This window comes from Silene latifolia, chromosome X (assembly GCF_048544455.1).
Source record: "Silene latifolia isolate original U9 population chromosome X, ASM4854445v1, whole genome shotgun sequence".
Classification (NCBI taxonomy): domain Eukaryota; kingdom Viridiplantae; phylum Streptophyta; class Magnoliopsida; order Caryophyllales; family Caryophyllaceae; genus Silene; species Silene latifolia.
The window spans coordinates 254,880,585-254,898,983 of record NC_133537.1 but is presented as its reverse complement, the minus strand read 5'-3'; the positions used below and the strand labels follow the sequence as shown (position 1 = coordinate 254,898,983).

Below are 18,399 nucleotides of genomic sequence, written 5' to 3'. Positions count from 1 at the left end.
CGCACCCGCGGTGTGCAAGAAAGGTCTTCCTAGAATGATCGGAATATTGGAGTCTTCTTCCATGTCAACAATGACAAAGTCCACCGGGATGAAAAATTTCCCAACTCTTACGGGAACATCTTCCCATATCCCTAATGGTGTCTTCGTCGATCTATCGGCCATTTGGAGTGTGATATTGGTGCATTTAAGCTCTCCCATCCCTAGCCTTTTACTCACCGAGTACGGCATAACACTCACACTAGCCCCTAGATCACATAAGGCTTTGTTGATCGTGGTGTCGCCAATGGTACACGATATTGAGAAGCTTCCCGGATCTTTGAGTTTTGGAGGTGAACTTCCTTGAAGTATTGCACTACTCACCTTAGTGAAGGCGATAGTCTCAAGCTTCCGGATTGACTTCTTCTTCGTAAGGATGTCTTTCATGTATTTTGCATAGGCCGGCACGTGATTGATTAATTTCATGAAAGGAATCGAGACTTCAAAATTCTTCACAATTTCCATAAACTTTCCAAGTTGGTCATCAAATTTGGGCTTGGCTTGACGACTCGGAAAAGGAAGTCTAATCACAATGGGCTCCTTCTCCTTGGCCTTGTCTTCATTTTTCTTTGAAACTTCTTCTTTTGATGGTTCTCCATCCTTGGAGTTTTGCACAATTTCTTCTTTGTCACTAGCTTCCACAACTTCATCCTCAACTTGCTCCTTTGGTGCCTCATACCTTGTACCACTTCTCAAGTGAATGGCACTAACCGTTTCATGTCTTGGGGGATTACTTTGAGGTGGTAATTGCACCTTTTGTCTTTGTGAGCTTGAAGATGCTAGTTGAGTCAATTGGGTTTCCAACATTTTGGTGTGGGCTAGGATGTTGTTGATGGTGATTTCCTTTGCTTGACTATCCTTTTGCATTTGAGTGAAAAACTCTTGTTGATTCTTTTGCATTTGGAGGACCGCTTTTTGAACATCAAAACCTTGGTCATTTTGTTGATTGTATGGAGTTTGATTTTGATAACCTTGGTTTTGGTTGTAAAAGGGTCTTTGATTTTGGTTTCTCATGGGAGGTGGGGTGTATGTTGGTTGAGGGTTTTGAACATTTTGGCTTTTGCATGAGAGATTTGGGTGGAATTTGGTGTTTTCATTATAATAGTTTGAATAAGGGGTACCACTCTTGTATGCTTGAAAAGCATTCACTTGTTCATTTGTTCCTCTACATTCACTTGGTCATGTCCCAAAGTTCCACAATTCTCACATATCCCACTTGGGATTGATGAAGATGCCGTCATGGCATTAACATGTGCTTTGGTGATTTTGAGGCTTCTTCAAGTCTAGCCATAGCTTTTTCAAACTTCAAATTGATGGTATCAATGTGAGCTCTAAGTTGAGCACCTAATATATTAATAGAGTCCACTTCATGCTTTCCTCCTCTAGTAGCCTTGCGAGGCCTACTATATTGTGAGTTATGGACCGCCATTTCCTCAATTTCGTTCCAAGTTTGATTGCCATCAACTTCGGTGAACATTCCATTTGATCCTATGTTGAGAATGTTTCTTGAGTCTTCATAAAGACCGTTCCAAAATTGTTGTACCAAGAACCACTCGCTATGTCCATGGTGAGGACATGAGCGGCAAATTCTTTTGAATCGCTCCCAAGCTTCATACAAATATTCTTCATCTCTTTCCTTAAAGCCCGTAATTTGAGCTCTTAGCATGTTAGTCTTTTCCGGTGGATAGAACTTTTTGTAAAAAGCTAGAGCCAACTTCTTCCAAGAATCAATTCCGAGAGTAGCCTTATCAAGGCCTTTCAACCATTGTTTCGCGGTGCTAATTAGAGAAAAAGGAAATAAGACCCATCAAATTTGGTCTTGAGTTACACTGGTTTGAGATATCGCATCACAATAGTCGCAAAAAGTCTCCATGTGAGAGTGAGGGTCTTCACTAGGCATCCCCCCAAATTGGCTTTTTTCGACTAATTGGATAAATGCAGATTTGGCAATGAAATTTCCGGTTAAGTGTTGTGGTGTGGGAGTACCATTGGGTAGGTTCTCCTCGGTTGGTACGGAATGTGATGAAAATTTATGCATTGTGGGTTGATTTTGTGTTGGATTTTGTGTTGGGTTCTCCTCACCTTCTCTTACAAAAGGGTTGATGAACTCAATAGTATTTGGTTGAATATCTACAACCTCACCAATACCTCTCAAAGTTCTCTTAGCAAGTCTTCTATTGGTTGTCAAAGTCCTTTCAATTTCGTGATCAAAGGGTAACAAGTTACCTTGTGATCTTCTAGACATGCAGAATATTAAACAACTCGAAAATAATTAGAACAAACCTTGAGGAGTTTTACTTCCCCAAGACAAAGAAAGACACAACTAATAACAATACAAGAAAATCTAAATCAAATTAACACCGTCCCCGGCAACGGCACCATTTTTGGTCGGACTCTCGAGGAGGTTTAGTTTTCGGTACTTGTCGTTAGGAGCACCTAGACCAAAACACAATTTATAACTTCACAAACAACTCTACAATTATTAAAGAGGGAAGTAAAGGTCGGATCCCAAGGGATGGGAATTGAGATGAGATTTTCTATTGCAACTAGTGGTGTCTAAGGGTGTCACAATTTGGGGTTTGAAGTAGAAGATCACTAAACTAAATAGCAATAAAAGTAAACAAGCAAGATGAATTGAAAGGGATGTAAACAATTGATAAAAAGCACTAGGGTGTCATGGGGTCAAAGGGGATTCATGGGAATTGATCATACAAACATATTCTCAAATTATAAGTAAGCAATTATTGTTGTGATGGATCGAGTTGGTGTATATCTTACAATCCTAGGAATGTTTGGGTCCCGGAGCCGAATCGATTAGATTGTACAACACCTACAAGTCGACTTAATCTTCCCTACTCAACTATATGCATGGTATAATGAGACTCGAGTTGGTTTATGTCTTACACGTCTCATTGAAAAGATAGGTGATGGGTAAAAAATGCAAGGATTCATAGGCTCGCATTTCATCAAACATAACATGTGCATAAGTTGAGATCACAACAAGCAAGCAAATAAACTATGAAAACATATTAATTTAAGCCTGAATCATCCCCCATGTTGGTTTTCCCTAATTACCCATTAACCCTAGTAAGGTTGTCAATGTTGATTACAAGATTAAAGAGAGATTTGATTGATATTAACTACACTAAAGATTGCTAAGAAGAACATGCTATTCTAATTAGACTAATGGGGTATTTATAGTGGGGATTAGTTACATAAATTAGGGTTTACTTGATTAAATGTTGATTACAAGATTAAAGAGAGATTTGATTGATATTAACTACACTAAAGATTGCTAAGAAGAACATGCTATTCTAATTAGACTAATGGGGTATTTATAGTGGGGATTAGTTACATAAATTAGGGTTTACTAAGGGCTTAAATGACGATTAAGTCCTTGAGGAATCGCCGGTCTCCTTTTCGCCGGTCTTAGAAAAATATGCGCATCCTTCCTTGAAGCTTGTAGAAGACGAAAAGGCTGTAAGGGAATCCGGGCGTCCAGGGCACGGGACGGGCAGATTTGGGCGTTTCTGGACGGGCGTCTTGTGGAGGAAGACGCTCGGATTGTTGGTGCTGGACGGGCGTCTTGAGGACAATCCGCCCGGATTGTCTTACAGCTTCTTGCCTTCTTCTTTTCTTCCATTTTCTTCATAAAATCCTTGGGGATTTCCTCGGGGATGCAAGGATCTTTTCACATCATTGCCCATCTACTACAGTATGTACAAAGGCCTTCTAATCTTGTCTTCTCTTTGATGCTTGGTCATTGAATTCAATCAATTTAGCCTCATTTTGCCATGAAAATGCAAGGTTTGCACTCCTTTCCTACCAAGGACACAAAACCTCAAAGAATATGCAAAACAAAGCACTAAAGACAATAAATGACCCAAATATGCACTAAAAAGCATGGGAACAAGGCTAATCTGGGGACTAAATATGCTCTAATTATGGTCACATCATATGTTATCACCTTTTGTAAACAAAATCATGACAAAAATTTCAAAACAAATAAAACTTTCTTCAAAATGAAAATGTAAATCTTTCAAAAGTGGCCTAAATAGCGCAAAGTCAATAAAATAAAGTCGAAACTCTGTCAAAATTTCAAAGGTCTATCATTTTCAAAGTCAATTCGAGTCGATACTTGATGTGACCATAATTAGAGCATATTTAGCCCCCGAATTAGCCTTGTTCCCATGCTTTTTAGTGCATATTTGGGTTATTTATTGTGTTTAGTTCTTTGTTTTGCATATTCTTTGAGGTTTTGTGTCCTTGGTAGGAAAGGAGTGCAAACCTTGCATTTTCATGGCAAAATGAGACTAAATTGATTGAATTCAATGACCAAGCATCAAGGAGAGACGAGATTAGAAGGCCTTTTTACATACTATAGTAGTTGGGCAATGATGAGAAAAGATCCTTGCATCCCCAAGGATTTTATGAAGAAAAGGGAAGAAAAGAAGAAGAAACAAGACTGAGCAACAATCCGTGCGGATTGTCCTGAATCCGCCCGTTCCCAGCACCACAATCCGTGCGTCTTCTACCAAAGACGCCCGGGCAGCAGCCACCAGAAGACGCCCGTCTTTTCCCAAAGACGCCCGGGAAGAGACACAGGAATCCGGCCGTCCCGAGCCTAAGATGGACGGATGCCAAGACAGCGCAAATTCGTTTCTTCAAGCTTCAAGAAAGATGCCCATCCTTCAGAAAATACCGGCGTTTCCTTAAGTAGGGACTTAATCGTCATTTAAGCCCTTAGTTAACCCTAATGCATCCACCTAATTTCTACTATAAATACCCCATTAGTCTAATTAGAAGAGCATGTTCTTCTTATCAATTCTTAGAGTAGTTAATATCAATCAAATCTCTTTTTAGTTTTGTAATCAACAATTAATCAAGTTTTAATACAAGTTTTATTTCCTTAATCTCTCTCTTGTTCGTTCTTTATTTTGGGTAATTGAAGATTATTTGGGTTATTATTGGGAGATTGACAACCTCTCAATCAAGCATCAAGTACTTCTTTTATTCTTGCTTTATTATTGGAATCATTAATAGGTATAATTCTCTTAATCCCTTTATAATTATTGTCAATTACTTTCATTTATTCATCATGTTTTACTTTGTTGGTATGATTGACAACCTTGACTAGCATGATCAACATGATAATGAGTGAGTAGTCACTTAGCTAGGGTTAATGGGTAATTAGGGGAAACCAACATGAGGAATGATTCATGCTTAAATTAATATGCTTTCATGGTTTATTTGCTTGCTTGTTTTGATCTCAACTCATGCACATGTTATGTTTGATGAAATGCGAGCCTATGAATCCTTGCATTTTTTACCCATCACCTATCTTTTCAATGAGACTTGTAAGACATAAACCAACTCGAGTCTCATTAGACCATGCATGTTGTTGAGTAGGGAAGACTAAGTCGACTTGTAGGTGTTGTAAAATCTAATCGATTCGGCTCTGGGACCCAAACTTTCCTAGGATTGTAAGATATAACCCAACTCAATCCATCACAACAATAATTGCTTGCTTATAATTTGAGAACATGTTTGTATGATCAATTCCCATGAATCCCTAATGACACCATGACACCCTAGTGCTTTTTATCAATTGTTTACAACCCTTTTAGTTCATCTTGCTTGTTTATTTTCATTGCTATTTAGTTTAGTGACCTTCTACATCAACCCAAATTGTGACACCCCTAAGACACCACTAGTTTCAATAGAAATCTCATCTCAATTCCCGTCCCTTGGGATCCGACCTTTACTTGCCTCTTTACTAATTGTAGAGTTGTTTGTGAAGCTATAAATTGTGTTTTGGTCTAGGTGCTCCTAACGACAAGTTACCGAAAAGATTTAGTCGGCGCCAAAAATTGCGCCGTTGCCGGGGACGGTGTTATCTTGATTTAGATTTTCTTATATTGTTATTAGTTGTGTCTTTCTTTGCCTTGGGGAATTAAAACTCCTCAAGGTTTGTTCTTATTGTTTTCGAGTTGTTTGATATTTAGCATGTCTAGAAGGTCACAAGGTGATTTGTTACCTTTTGATCGTGAAATTGAAAGAACTTTGACAACCAATAGAAGACTTGCTAGGAGAAATTTGAGAGGTATTAGTGAGGTTGTAGATATTCAACCAACTATTGAGTTCATCAACCCTTTTGCAAGAGAAGGTGAGGAGAACCCAACACAAAATACAACACAAAATCAACCAACAATGCCTATGTTTTCATCACATTCCGTACCCGCCGAGGAGAACCTACCCAATGGTACTCCCACACCACAACATTTGACCGGAAATTTTATTGCTAAATCCGCATTTATCCAATTAGTCGAAAGAAGCCAATTTGGGTGGATGCCTAGTGAAGACCCTCATTCTCATATGGAGACCTTTTGTGACTATTGTGATGCGATTTCTCAAACCGGTGTAACTCAAGACCAAATTCGATGGGTCTTATTTCCTTTTTCTCTAAATGGCACCGCGAAACAATGGTTGAAAGGCCTTGATAAGGCTACTCTCGGAATTGATTCTTTGAAGAAGTTGGCTTTAGCTTTCTACAAAAAATTCTACCCACCGGAAAAGACTAACATGCTAATAGCTCAAATTACGGGTTTTAAGCAAAGGGATGAAGAATCTTTGTATGAAACTTGGGAGCGGTTCAAGGGAATTTGTCGCTCGTGTCCTCATCATGGACTTAGCGAGTGGTTCTTGGTACAACAATTTTGGAACAGTCTATATGATGATTCAAGGAACATTCTCAACATGGGATCAAATGGAATGTTCACCGAAGTTGATGACAATCAAACTTAGAACAAAATTGAGGAAATGGCGGTCCATAACTCACAATATAGTAGACCTCGCAAGGCTACTAGAGGAGGAAAGCATGAAGTGGACTCCGTTACTCAATTGGGCGCTCAACTTAGTGCTCACATTGATACAATTAATTTGAAGTTTGAAAAAGCTATGGCTAGACTTGAAGAAGCCTCAAAATCACCAAAGCATCATGTTAATGCCATGACGGCATCTTCATCAATCCCAAGTGGGATATGTGAGAATTGTGGAACTTTGGGACATAACCAAAGTGAATGTAGGGGAACAAATGAACATGTGAATGATTTCCAAGCATACAAGAGTGGTACCCCTTATTCCAACTATTACAATGAAAACACCAAATTCCATCCAAATCACTCATATAAAAGCCAAAATGTTCAAAACCCTCAAACAACATACACCCCACCTCCCGTGAGAAACCAAAATCAAAGACCCTTTTACAACCAAAACCAAGGTTACCAAAATCAAAATCCATACAATCAACAAAATGACCAAGGTTTTGATGTTCAAAAAGCGGTCCTCCAAATGCAAAAGAATCAACAAGAATTTTTCACTCAAATGCAAAAAGATAGTCAAGCAAAGGAGACCACCATCAACAAGATCCTAGCTCACAGCAAAATGTTGGAAACCCAATTGACTCAACTAGCATCTTCAAGCTCACAAAGACAAAAGTTGTAATTACCACCTCAAACTAATCCCCCAAGACATGAAACGGTTAGTGCCATTCACATGAGAAGTGGTACAAAGTATGAAGCACCGAAGAAACAAGTTGAGGATGAAGTTGTGGAAGCTAGTGATAATGAAGAAATTATGCAAAACTCCAAGGATGGAGAACCATCAAAAGAAGAAATTTCAAAGAAAAATGAAGACAAGGTCAAGGAGAAGGAGCCCATTGTGATTAGACTTCCTTTTCCAAGTCGTCAAGCCAAGCCCAAATTTGATGACCAACTTGGAAAGTTTATGGAAATTGTGAAGAATTTGGAAGTCTCAATTCCTTTCACGGAATTAATCAATCACGTGCCGGCCTATGCGAAATACATGAAAGACATCCTCACAAAGAAGAAGTCGATCCGGAAGCTTGAGACTATCGCCTTCACTAAGGTGAGTAGTGCAATACTTCAAGGGAGTTCACCTCCAAAACTAAAGGATCCGGGAAGCTTCTCAATACTGTATACCATTGGCGACACCACGATCAACAAAGCTTTATGTGATCTAGGGGATTGTGTGAGTGTTATGCCGTACTCGGTGAGTAAAAGGTTGGGGATGGGAGAGCTTAAATGCACCAATATCACACTCCAAATGGCCGATAGATCGACGAAGACACCATTAGGGATATGAGAAGATGTTCCCGTGCGAATTGGGAAGTTTTTCATCCCGGTGGACTTTGTCATTGTTGACATGGAAGAAGACTCCAACATTCCAATCATCCTAGGAAGACCTTTCTTACACACCGCGGGTGCGGTGATTGATGTGAAATATGGAGAGCTTACTCTAGAAGTGGGAGATGAGAGTATAACTTTTAATCTTGATAAGACTATGAGAGCTCCCCGTTTACATGAACCATGTTTTATGATCGATCATTATAGCCGGAAGGATGATAGGAAGAAGTCGGAACTGCAATGGAAGAAGAAAATTGAAGATGCTCCATTCAAAGAGCAAGTAAATTATGACAAAGAGAGCTTGCAAAGCTCACCAAAGTCAAGCAATGAAGAGGATGGCCTTATTGGCCAAGACAAGAAATTGGGAGAATTGTCTCTATCAACTCCAGAGATTTTTAATGATCAACTTAATGAAGTTTGTGGTCTTTGGGGCGACGAATTTGATGGGATTTTCAATCCCTACATTGGTAATGCCATCGATCAAGACCGACAACAAGGGCAAAGGTCTATTGAAGACCTTTATCATGACAATGAACAAGCTTTTGATTACTTTTTCAAGGTGTTGAGCAACATCAACAACACCTTGGACATGCCCCCTTGACATCTCATCAAGAATGAGAGTTTGGTAGAGTCCTCCCTAAACCACCATTTGTAAATATTTCCAACTCCCTAACTCGCATTTCAATTCTTGTATTGCATTTTTTGTCATTTTTGGATTTTTAAGCCTTGATCAAGATAATTATCATTTTTGAGAGAAGTGAGGGAGGGAATAATAATTTCAATTGATGTGTAGTGCTTTAGCTTAGTGTGGGGATAGCAATTGTCTAGGCTATTCATGCCTTAGTAGTGCCCCCACAATGAAGAACACGAGATTTTGAAGAAGAATGAAAAATGACAAGGGATATGCAAGGTACACGGATGGAACTGAATCTAGGTAAAAGGGTAGAATCCGAGCGGTTTCAAGAGAATCTGCCCGTCTTCAAGCAACCCGGGCATATTGGGCAGAAGTCGCCCGTCTTTCATGAGCTGAATTTTTGAAATTTCTGGACTGTTAGCAAATCCGGGCGTCCTACAATAGAATCCGCCCGTCTTCAAAAAATCGCCCGTCTTCAATGAAAGACGCCCGTCTTTTTGGCTGAGAAAAACAAGAAAAATCTCTAGAAAAGAATCCGCCCGTCTTCTCTGAAAGACGCCCGTCCCGCATTTTCAAATCCGCCCGTCTTTAGGCGAGAATTACCCAACCCAGAACAGGCAGAATCCGGCCGTCCCGAAGGAAAGCCGCCCGTCTTCCCCCTGCATTTCAAATTTTTCGGGTTTATTATAAACCCCATCCCACATTCATTTCTTCATTCAAAAACACTACCCACAATCCCCATAACTCAAAACCCTCATCCTCTCCATCACAAAAACAAGATTTCCTCAAATACATTCATCAAAATCAAATCAAAACATCCTTTTAACAAAAATTAATCACTCCTCTTTCAACAAAAATCAAAACCAAGCACAAAATCTTCAACCTTTGAGTCAATTTTTGAATTCATAAAGGCAAAGCCTTTCATCTTTAAATCGATTTTTGTACACTAGAAAATTGAATATTTTCACTCTTTTCTTGGTTTATTCATCAAGGGCAAGGACAAAAGGAGCAACAAAGGCACCAAAGGCAAAGGCACTCTCATTAAGACAAAAGAGTCTTCAAGCAAAGAAAGCATTGGCTATGGTGGTAGCTAGCCCAAACTTGGAAGTGCAACAAGAACAACCTCCCTTGGAAGCAACAACATCTACTACTCCGGAAATTGCTCAACTTTCGAATTATCCGGAGGTAATTTTCATTTCCAAATCCCATAGGGACACTTTTGCCAAGTTTGCTAGAAAATCATTTATATCCATCAAGTTTATTTGTGAAGATGCCTTAGATAAGTTGGGTGTCATTCAGCAAACTAGAGCCTTCTTTAAAGCCATGGGGTTGGAAAAATTATTTACAACAAAAGAATTGACATACCCCTCCCTTACCTTAGAATTTTTGAGTTCTTTGAAAGTTAACAAGGTTGAGACTATGGAAAGCATCGAGTTCCGCCTAGCTAATGTTAGTAGGCGCATCTCCTTTGAGGAAATGGGTAAAGCTTTGAGTCCTAGTGATTCACCGAGTTATTTCAAAAATGTTGGCAAATATGACCCCGACCCTCTTTGGGAGGCGATTTCCGGAAGGAAATTTGAGAACTTTCATGCTAGTCGCGCTCTATTAGTCCACCATCCGGGCATTAAAGTGTGGCACAAGGTCATAGGGAACACCATCATTGCAAGAAAAGACACCAAGCATTTCACCAAACTTGATTTTGTTCTTCTTGAGTCGGCCTTGAACATTGGAAGGGAATTCACCAAGCCTTTCAACTCTCTAAGGCTTTTGGTGGATAGATGGCTAAACATTGATTGTGGGAAGCAAGGCACTACCGTTATTGTGAATGGAGGTCTAGTCACTATTTTAGCTAAATACTTTGATCCGAACTTTAACAAGGATAGCAAGTATGTGGCGAAAAAGGGTGGTCATCTCAATGACATTGATACTTTGATAAATAAATACAAGTGGGTCTCTCATAACCCTCTTGACACCAAGAATGGATGGCTCACAAGTGAGGCTAGATCTTTTACTTTGCCTTCGAAGATTTGTCGTTTAAGTGTCCACCGGACCAACTGTCTCCTTCCCCTTTCAAAAAAGGCCGAATACATTATCCGACAACAAAAGGGTGAAATTGAAATGCCCTCCTCTTCCATTGTCACACCACCCTATCCTTTCAAGTACCAAGAGTTCAAACCCGAAGGTGTTGAAGCAAGCAAAGATTATATGACTCTTCTTATGCAAGAGATGCACAAGCAAGCCTTCAAGGACCGGGAAGATGCTTACTTAGCCCAATATCCACCCCTCCTTCACTTAGCTAGGCAAGGACTACTTGACCCTTCATGTCCTTTGCCTAGTTGGGCGGATAGGGAAGTCTTCTTTCCGATTGCATCTAGGGGTGAGTTTCCGGGTGATAATGAGGTTGTTGGTGATGAAGAGGTTGATGATAACATTAATGAAGAAGCTAGTGAAGAAGGATAAGAGGATGATGAACAAGGTGAACAAGAAAGTGAAGAGGGAGGTGGTGATGAGTCCACTTCTAGTGAGGAAGATGATGATAGTGATGATATGATGGAAGATTAGCAAGCTTTGGAGGCTCCTACCCTCTCAAGGTTTGTTCTACTTCTTTCTTTGTTTTAATTATTTATCTTGATCATTGTTGGAGTAGTCCTAGCACCATAGAGGACTAACACCTGGGCCTCATTGAGGTGTTCTTATTTTATTGTTCCCACCTTTTGAAAATCCAAAATGACAAATTTAGTTTCATGCATTGCATCGTGTGTGCATGAACTACACCCAACCTTAGGACATTAGCAATAATGTCTAGCTCGTTTTGGGGAAGTACATGCATGCACAATGGGAGGTAATCTAAATTATCCTCTCCGTCATAAACAAAAACCATGCATCATGTAGTGTAGATTAGTGTAGCTTGCATTTAGTGTAGAAATCATGCATCATGTTTGCATAATTTTCCATCATTTTGGCCATTGAGGACAATGCTCATATTAGTGTGCGGATGAGGAATTCTAACTTAACTTTTATTCAAAAATCCAAAAAAATGGAAAAATTTCGAAAAACCATAAAAATTTTAAAATTGAAAAACCAAAAACATGTTCATTTCCTTTGTAGTGTAGTCATGTATATATTATTGTATATATTGTGTTTGTTCTATCCTTGTTCACATTAATCGACTACGCCACATCCGAGACATGAGGATATTGAAGACCGCATGGTATGATCTTTCCAATCTCCTTTTTCCTCTTTATGTTAATGACTATGTGGCTTTATTTTGATTGATGCGGTATAACATTGTGAACTTAGGACTTGCATTTAGTTTATATGTCATATTAGTTGGTAGAATCACTTGCATTAGGATGTATATAATAGCTGCATCATGGCATATAGTTGCATTTAGATGAAATATTTTGAAAAGTGCCTAATTGGGAACTTTGACAAGAGCAACTAAGCCATTACAAATACTTTTTCAACTTAAGACTTCGCCTACTAGAATGGATGTAAAACACCCCAGATTGTGTCATACTAGTGTCTTTCGACCCATGACCCAAAGCTTAGTCAAGGGTTTGCATGTGAGTCACCTATCCAACCCCGTGATGCGATGTGGACTTGGTTAACTTGTCTAGGTGACTTTGTGGTATGGCAACCCAAAAATACTTTCTATCAATAAGTTTGAAGTGCTCATTTCAAGGATTTTGTTATGTGGAAACGTTTTATTGCCAAGGAAACCTCAAATGTTTTGAAATGTTGAAATGTTGAGAATTTTAGTCGTTTTGATGGAGGCGTACCACTTCGATGTGCTTTGGAGAGGGATCCATTGAATTGGGCCCCCACACGGTTGTGAATTCAACCGCCCAAAGACAGAGTGACTATCACCCGAAAAGCTATTGTCTAGAGGTTAACCGGTTGCCTAATAAGCGATTGGCGAAAGCAAAGGACATTAGCACGGAAGGGACAAACCCCATCTCTAATTCTTGAAATGTGAAAGTTGAATGAGGTCAATTTTTGAATGCTAGTCATATCCACCCTTGTTTACAACGATTTGAGCATTTCATTCCCCAAAAAGCCATTTTGTCAAGCCACTTTGTCGAGCTTGGGACGATCCATGACCTTTACTTTTGTAGAGAACTCGAGACTTGTCATGTCATATGCTACTAGCATCATGGGGATCATCATTCCACGCCATCCGATCGCTCTTGACGAAAGTATTTGGAAATTGAGGACGAAAGTAGTCTAGTTTAACACCATTTGGAGGTGATTTAGTGCCATCCTCTTAGACTTAGTGATTTGTTGAACTAGTATTTGTTACGGAATATATGCTCTTAAATTTGTTCTCTTTTAGTTAACTCCGCCACTTAATGAGGAAGTGGCTATTCCTTTTGTAGATGCATCCATTATTTGATTTTGTGTGCTTAAAGTTTGGATGTGTCGCCATTTTAGCAAGACCCACCTTGCCTTGCAAGAAGGCATCCTACCTCATGGTTGTCTTGTTGTAAGTTGAAGGGGCGGAGTGAGTCCCGCTAATTGTCTCATGTCGGCTATGTTATTAGGTTACTTTAAATAATGGTCCTAGTCTTTGTCACCTCTTTACTCGGGACGAGTAAAGGTTCGGTTTGGGGATATTTGATGTGACCATAATTAGAGCATATTTAGCCCCCGAATTAGCCTTTTTCCCATGCTTTTTAGTGCATATTTGGGTCATTTATTGTCTTTAGTTCTTTGTTTTGCATATTCTTTGAGGTTTTGTGTCCTTGGTAGGAAAGGAGTGCAAACCTTGCATTTTCATGGCAAAATGAGACTAAATTGATTGAATTCAATGACAAAGCATCAATGAGAGACGAGATTAGAAGGCCTTTGTACATACTATAGTATTTGGGCAATGATGAGAAAAGATCCTTGCATCCCAAAGGAAATCCCCAAGGATTTTATGAAGAAAAGGGAAGAAAAGAAGAAGAAACAAGACTGAGCAGCAATCCGTGCGGATTGTCCTGAATCCGCCCGTTCCCAGCACCACAATCCGTGCGTCTTATACCAAAGTCGCTCGGGCAGCAGCCACCAGAAGACGCCCGTCTTCTCCCAAAGACGCCCGGGCAGAGACACAGGAATCCGGCCGTCCCGAGCCTAAGACGCACGGATTCCAAGACAGCGCAAATTCGTTTCTTCAAGCTTCAAGAAAGATGCCCATCCTTCAGAAAATACCGGCGTTTCCTTAAGTAGGGACTTAATCGTCATTTAAGCCCTTAGTTAACCCTAATGCATCCACCTAATTTCCACTATAAATACCCCATTAGTCTAATTAGAAGAGCATGTTCTTCTTATCAATTCTTAGAGTAGTTAATATCAAACAAATCTCTCTTTAGTTTTGTAATCAACAATTAATCAAGTTTTAATACAAGTTCTATTTCCTTAATCTCTCTCTTGTTCATCCTTTATTTTGGGTAATTGAAGATTATTTGGGTTATTATTGGGAGTTGACAACCTCTCAATCAAGCATCAAGTACTTCTTTTATTCTTGCTTTATTATAGGAATCATTAGTAGGTATAACTCTCTTAATCCCTTTTTAATTATTGTTAATTACTTTCATTTATTCATCATGTTTTACTTTGTTGGTATGATTGACAACCTTGCTAGCATGATCAACATGATAATGAGTGAGTAGTCACCTAGCTAGGGTTAATGGGTAATTAGGAGAAACCAACATGGGGAATGATTCATGCTTAAATTAATATGCTTTCATGGTTTATTTGCTTGCTTGTTTTGATCTCAACTCATGCACATGTTATGTTTAATGAAATGCGAGCCTATGCATCCTTGCATTTTTTACCCATCACCTATCTTTTCAATGAGACTTGTATAACATAAACCAACTCGAGTCTCATTAGACCATGCATGTAGTTGAGTAGGGAAGACTAAGTCGACTTGTAGGTGTTGTACAATCTAATCGATTCGGCTCCGGGAACCAAACTTTCCTAGGATTGTAAGATATAACCCAATTTAATCCATCACAACAATAATTGCTTGCTTACAATTTGAGAACATGTTTGTATGATCAATTCCCATGAATCCCCTATGACCCCATGACATCCTAGTGCTTTTTATCAATTGTTTACAACCCTTTTAGTTCATCTTGCTTGTTTATTTTCATTGCTATTTAGTTTAGTGACCTTCTACATCAACCCAAATTGTGACACCCCTAAGACACCACTAGTTTCAATAGAAATCTCATCTCAATTCCCGTCCCTTGGGATCCGACCTTTACTTGCCTTTTTACTAATTGTAGAGTTGTTTGTGAAGCTATAAATTGTGTTTTGGTCTAGGTGCTCCTAACGACAATTTACCGAAAAGATTTAGTCCGACCAATACTCCTACAATCACACACAATGGTTGTATATGATGACATTTCAAAATTAACTTTTTCCAAATCCGTCACACGACACAAAGGACGCTCACATCCTTCTCTTTCGAGTCACTCACGAGTGCTTGTTTTCTTCGAGTAAGTGTACAATGTGGTCAATTGTGTCTTGATTTGCCGTCGGTTCTTATCCTCAGTTCAAGATGGTCGAAACTTACGAAAGTCAAGGAAGCGTCCATGGTCAACCCGATGGTAATAATCAAGTCTTGGCTGCGCTACTCCGTCTCCAAGAAAGTCAAGATGTCGCATACACTCGTCTCCAATTAATCGAAGGCCGCATTGTGGCGGTGGAAGCAAGACTCCCTCATGCGGACGATCCCATTCCTGACATACCATTACGCGACAATCCTCCTCCCTTTGAAAAACCCGAAGTCGAACCTCCACCTATTCTCACTGAAGCACAAAAACGTCTTCAATATCTGGAAAAGCAACTAATGTACCTCAAGGGGGATGACATCGACAGAGAAAATAGCCGAAAGTATGAAGCAGTGAATACTCAACTGCCAACCAACTTCAACATGACTGACATCCCGAAATTTAAAGGGCACGAAAACCCTCTAAACCACATTCGTGCTTTCAAAGACTACATGTCTATCAAGGGCATTAAGCTAGAGATGTTCCTAAGGATATTTCCTTCATCTCTCGACACCATTCCCAAACAGTGGTTCTATTCTCTGGATCACAAGAAAATTTCTACTTGGGATGCTGCTGCTATCGAGTTCACTAAACAGTACGCAGATAATGCTGAGATCCAAGTCAACATACGCACTATAGAGGTCCTCACCCAGCATGAAAAAGAAGGTTTCACCGACTTCCTAAGTAGGTGGAGAAAAACTAGCACCCAACTAGTTGAGCGTCCAGATGATGCCACTCTTGTGGAGAAATTTATGGACAATCTAAGGCCTATCTATGCAAATCACTTGAGGTACCAAAACATTAAATCTTTCAAAGATTTAACAGTGCTGGGTATAAGGATCGAAGATGATATTTACAAAGGACTCTTGTCCAAAACTGTAGGGCGCTGATATCAAGGCTCAACATTAGCTGGAAGTCGTTCCCACGGTCCCACTAGCAAAACCGACGATGTCAACATCAACGAGTGATCTAAAAGAAATAATACACCAAGGAAGTTCACTGATATTGGTGACACATACTCAAATGCACTGAAAAGGTTATCAAAACAGGGGAGAATCCAACCAATAGGACCTAAACCCGACCCATAAATGAAGTCTAAATTCTTGCATGGCAACGCTTATTGTGAGTATCACAGGGGTAAAGCGCACGACACAGAAAACTGTTATGGGTTGAAGAGTGCTATTCAGGACATGATCGAAGATGGGCGCTTGCCTATCCTTCCCGCGAGTAAGCCTAACAACACTCAGAATCCTCTTGGAATTCTGATGATCTTGGATGAGGAATCCACCTTGGATTTTTCATACCTTATCTCTCCAGTCGAAGATGAGATCAACATGGTTGACCACGGAGAAACCTACTCCACCATCGCACCTACTATTGTAGATTCTGTTGCATGGGAAAAATGCGTGAGTAGACAAGTCGTTGAACTGGAAGATGCCATGCTGTCCCTACGCAATCCTAATACCTCAACTCAAAAAAAGGAAGCCACACAAATGGCCATCGCTCTATCCCATGAATCTACAATGCAAGAAGTCATCATGGTAGTTGACAATTTTGTTCAACAGATCATCAGCCTAGAGGCCGAAATTCCGCACTTGAAAGAGCTCGATACTATCAATGGCGTTTGGACAGGCGACGACGAAGATGTTTACCTCAAAGAGCACCCTTTAGTCAAAGCCTTAGAACATCTTGACGTGGATCATATTACTCGATTAGGTCACCCATATCAAAATGTCACCCTAGAATAGATGAATAATTCAACTACCAATGGGAATGTCGCGCCACCAACAGATAACAATGAGGATTCAACCGCATATTACCTAATGAAATAACTACAAAAGACAAAGGTTGATCTTTCAGTCTAATAGCTAGTGGCTAGTTCATTTCCACATCGCCAAGCTTACTGTAAGCATTGGCTAAACTCAACGTAGCTCACCACTCTACTCCTGACGATGTAGTCAACCTAGTCCTCCAAGACTCAATCAAGCTAAGTAACCCTGTTACTTTCTCAGATGAAGACTTGCCACCTTTTGGTGTCGCTCATAATCTAGCCTTGTACATCACTGTCACATGTCTGAAGAAAAATGTACCCATGACATTAGTGGATGATGGCTCCGCAGTCAATGTCATACCACTAAAAATAGCATATAAACTAGGCATGAAAGAGTCGGATTGGACCCCGACTAATCAAGGTGTTTGCGTATACAATGAGACGCGGCGTAAATTAATTGGCCTCATCAATCTTACTATAGCCACAAAGCCAGTTGAAAGGAAAGTCAATTTTCAGATAGTAGACATCTAGGAATCTTTTAACATACTTCTAGGCAGGCCATATATTCACGCTTCCAAAGTCGTGACATCCACGCTCCACCAATAGATCAAGATCCTTTTTTATGGCCGAGTAGTAACAATCACTTCATCACCTATTAAAGCAATAATCGAGAAAATGTCCAGTAATCAACTTGTGTTAGATCAGTGCACGAGCTAGGAGAATTCCAGATCATCAATCTCATAGAAAGTGAATTAGCTCCTCTATACTTTAACCTATATTCTAACCTCATGGTCAACTACATACTCAAATCCCTTGGATACTTTCCGGGAATGCCACTAAATCCAATCAGTAATAGTACTTTCCCATCTTTCAAGGAGGGTCACTCCCAGAAGATACCATTAGGATTAGGATACAAGCCTACTAAAGCAGAGGCTTTCAAAATGCTCGCTCAAGTTCGCGATCACAAACATCAAGGAGTCAAAATGCGGTCGTATCACCCTACACTGAATGGGTATTTCGTCAAAGAAGGAGACCATGAATCTTTTTCACGGGTTTCCTGAACCTTGGATGTTCAAAGGAAACAAGCTAGCCGGAATCGAAGTGTTCCATGATTGCTACTACATTCCTCAAGAAACAGTTCCTACCGTCAAAACTCGCCTGACACCTTGTCTCGACGAACAAGCCGTTAGCCTTTTGTTTGGAGAGGATTGA

General features: G+C 39.9%; 2 non-coding genes across 2 annotated transcripts; one reads left to right on the top strand and one right to left on the bottom strand.

The window, feature by feature from the left end:
• The first annotated feature begins 1,594 nt into the window (after positions 1-1,594).
• Positions 1,595-1,702, top strand: LOC141625032 (small nucleolar RNA R71). The gene has a single exon (XR_012534832.1). It is a non-coding gene; the product is annotated as a small nucleolar RNA R71 (small nucleolar RNA).
• Positions 1,703-6,618: 4,916 nt separating this feature from the next.
• On the bottom strand, positions 6,619-6,725 carry LOC141624540 (small nucleolar RNA R71). Its single transcript, XR_012534346.1, has one exon. It is a non-coding gene; the product is annotated as a small nucleolar RNA R71 (small nucleolar RNA).
• Between the last annotated feature and the right edge of the window lie 11,674 nt (positions 6,726-18,399).